We start from the raw sequence: 4,028 nt of genomic DNA, 5'->3' as shown, positions 1-4,028 counted from the left end.
CCTGTGTGGGGAACTGAGAGGAGGCCATTATGCATATAGTGGGAGGCAGGAGGAGCAGCTTATAGGGGATTTGTCAGCCATGTAAGTAGTTTGGATTTTATCCCATATTTTTAAAGTCAGCAAACATTCATTCATTTGTAGATTACATACCAAAACGGAATTAAAAACCATAAATGAATATAGAGCTAGACAAAGGAGAATGTGCATTTTGTAGTATCACTTTCCAGGCTCAGTATTGCTTCAGACAGGAAATTTACCCGTAAGCATAGGTAGGGATGAAGAGACTGGTCAGCTTCTGTTGTTGGTGTCACACAGAGTCTCCCTGTGGGATCTAGGATGCGGCTGGTCTTGGGGATTCTGGTGCTGTTGGCATTTTGGTGAATAGCTTAACACTCACACACACAGGTAAATGCTTATGTGTGGGAGTCCTTGAATCTGGTACAGAGTGTGCACGCATGCGTGTGTACGTGTGCGTGTGTATCCCTCCCTCTGCCCTCTCAGGCACCGGCACGCGGGATAAGAACACGGGGGCAAATTCTGCTGCATCTATAGCTTCCCTTTCTCATAACTTCTTTAGTCCAGAGCCTTCTGCCCTTGTCGGCTAGTGGCTTGTGGTGCCATGCTCCACACTGACTTCTCAGTGTGCCTGAGCCTTTTGACATTAAAGGTCAGGAAGTGGGTGTGATGCTGATCTTCAAGCCCTAGCCTTAAGGCGAGTGAGATGTCATCAGTTGTAACAGTTGACCTTCAATTATCTAGTGACTAGGAGGAGCAGAGGAAAGCATAAATAGATGAAAAGAGGCAGACTTTTGGGGTCATGGGATATAAGCAGACACACATGCTCACAGCTGGGCTCACTGTCCATCTTGATGCCTGGTTTGTGCTCTTCCCACTGACTTTTCCTATGAGTTGTAAGGAGAGGCCTTCTTAGGTCACTACAGGTGAGTGACTCACAGATGATCAAGATTATATCATTTATAGCTCTTATTGTTGTACCTTCTCCTTGATCTCTGGGGTCATTGGACCTCTTCATGTTTGTATGGTACTGGGCATGTTAGTAAAACTTTCTGTGCCTTGGTTTCTTTATCTGTAGAATGGGGACAGTATTATGTATCTGTTCATGATAGACATCACCATAGCCTTGGTTCCTTGCATCCCAGGAGGAAACATGATTCCAACGCAGGAAGGAAACAAATCAGTCCTGAGACCACAGTGCTGTGCCCCTCTGGAGGGGAGAGGCAGAGGGAGACAAGTGGGGGGAGAAAGAAGTAAGAAAAGAAGGGATCTCGGTAAACCTCTTAGACTATGACAATGAGGCCAAAGTGAGCTTTTATGAGAACCACATTTGAGCCCTGGAATAAAAAATAAGAGCAACATACTTTAAAAATTATTTATGATTTTAAGCACATGAAAGGCGTATCATGTACCCAAGGAGGGCATAATGGGGAACAGCTGGCCAACATGTGTCTTGCCATTTCTGAGGATGTTCATAATTCTCTGATGTCCAAGAATAACAGTAATAACGAGGCTGCCGCTGAGCATATTAATGACAATAAAGAGGGTCGGGGTGCCTTGCCTGGATCCTGCTGGACACAAGAGAAGAAAGAGCCTGGCTTATTGGGTTTGGTGGGACCGAAAGGGAACTCCAGCCTGCTTCCTTTTTGGGGGATCATGGGGCCCTTCCACGGATCAAAGGTTGAAGGAAAGAGCCTGGATGGGGAGGGGGAGAGTCAGGAAACCTGGGTTTCAGGCCTGGTTTCACCAGCGACTCTGGCAATTCCTTGCGTCTGAGTCTGTTTTCCTGTCTGTAAGGTAGCGATGCTAATGCTACTTGGCAAGCACACTTGCAGAGTGTTCATGGGGCCCAATGAAGTGGTGCCTACGGAAGTGCTGGGCACATTGCAAAGCATTCTGTTTTGGAAGGGTCATCACCAGCTTTGTGCTTCTTCAGCACTTGGCAAATCAACCACCAAGCTCAGTGCCTGCATCTAGGGGGTGCCCATGATGTTGAAACATAGAAACATCACGAGTGTTTCTTTTTCATTAAATGTTTAAAGCTGTACACTGTTGGACAGGACTTTCCAAGGCATTTAGTCCAGTTCTTTCTTTTATGATTTTTGAAGTGGATCTGGAGCAGTGCATGGTCTAGGGCTAATGATCCCCCACTACCGAGTCAACCTGAGTACTCTTCCCAGTGCCCTGTGGATGATGAGATTTTCCATTCTGCCTGATGGGAAGAGGTGCTATTTTCAGTCCTTTTAGATGGTTCTTTCTCCAGGCTCAGCTAGGTCCCTCGCAAGTGTGTGGTCAAATGGTCACAGGGGACCTTCTGCAGCTCTCTGGAGCTCTTTGTGAAGCTCTTTCCTCTGGGCTACCCTGTCCTGTGAACTCCATTTGCCTTGGCCTCCCCAGACTTCCAGCTCTGTCTCCTCAGCTCAGGGGTTCAATGGGCCCCACTTGTCTTCCCTTCCTGCCCCTTGGCTGAGAACCTCTGTCAAGGCAGTGAGATGGAGCCATCCCAGGAGCCATCTTGCTTGTTTCCTGTCTCCTAGGAACTTTGTTGCTTGATAGCCAGTATCTTGAAACCACAGTCTCTATCCATTGGGGCTGCTATAATGGAATACCATGGACGGGGTGGCTTATAAACAAGAAAGTGGGCGTGGAATTCTTTCTCAGGGTTCTGGAGGCTGGAAGTCTTAGACCAGGGTGCCATTGTGGTCAGGTGAAGGACCTCTTCCTCGTTCCTAGCTGGTACTTCTCACTGTGTCCTCACGTGGCAGAAGGGGCTCCCCCCTCATGATTGAATCACTTCCCAAAGGCCCCACCTTCTGATATCATCATATTGGGCACTAAGGATTTCAAAATATGAGTTTTGGGAGAACACAGCAATCATTATTTCATGTTTTTTTTGTTTGTTTGTTTTCGTCTGGGTGTCTTGGTTGTTTCTGATAGGGTAAATCTGGTCCATTTTACTCCATTGTAGTGGGAAGTGGGTATTCCCTAGTTCTCTCTTTAGAGGTGAAGAACCTGAGAGGGAGAGTGATTTGCCTAAAGTCACACAGCTCCTTGGTGTCAGCAAGGACCAGGACCCAGGTCATTCACTCAGTAGATGTTATTGTGTTCCTGCTGTGGACCAGGCACACAGGGTTTGGTCCCTGCTCTCCAGAAGTCTATAGTCAGTTAGGGAGACAGGCAAGTGAGCCAAGAATTAGAGAAGAACATGATAAACTTCATGACGCAGGCATTTGTTCACAGGGTACTGAAGATGCATGATGAGAAGTGAGCAGCCAAGGAAGTTTTTCTGGGCAAGTTGATCCTTAAGCCTAGTGGTGAGGGAGAAGTAGGAGTAGTCCAGATGAAAAGGAAGGGAAGAAGTTTCAGGAATAGGTACAATGCTCAGGCAGGAGCAGGGTCCTTTGTCCTGTGAGCTTATGTGTCCCTGGCATTGTGCCATGGGTTCACCCACCTGTGTTTTATTGTGAGTACATGTCTGGCTCCATCCCCCACGAGTCCCTGAAGTCTGGGAAATCTCTTTCCAATGTAAGTCGATCAGATCTTTCAGCCTGGACATGACCGTGTGGGGTCTTGGTCAGTGCTGTGGAGTGGATGTTACTTTGATGTTTCTGGTGAGACTCTCCTCCATGTTTTACATTTTTCCTGGAGGCGGATGATATTGCTTTCAGTGATTGGAGTACCCCCATCAAGAAACAGTCAAAAGGTATCTTGGGCCCATGCCTGGTCCCTCTGAAGACATACCATAGGTGTCTACTCCTTTTAGCCCGTTTCTCTAAGTGAGCTCTACCAGACCCACTGCCAGGGTGAGGATGAAGAACTACGTGGAGGTTCTCAGCTAACCTTCTGCCAGAACAAAGCCCTGACACAGTTGCTGGGTTATTAATCTGTACCTGTTGAATACGGGCATTCCTGGCCTCTGCCGAGGCTGGGCTCCCAAGTGCCTTTGCAGTTGGTGGGGACAGGGAGGGAAGCTGTTCAGCCAGCCAGAGTCTTTAGTATTTTAGCTTGACTCT

This window comes from Panthera uncia, chromosome B4, assembly GCF_023721935.1.
Source record: "Panthera uncia isolate 11264 chromosome B4, Puncia_PCG_1.0, whole genome shotgun sequence".
Classification (NCBI taxonomy): Eukaryota; Metazoa; Chordata; class Mammalia; order Carnivora; family Felidae; genus Panthera; species Panthera uncia.
Note: the sequence above shows the minus strand (reverse complement) of the source record.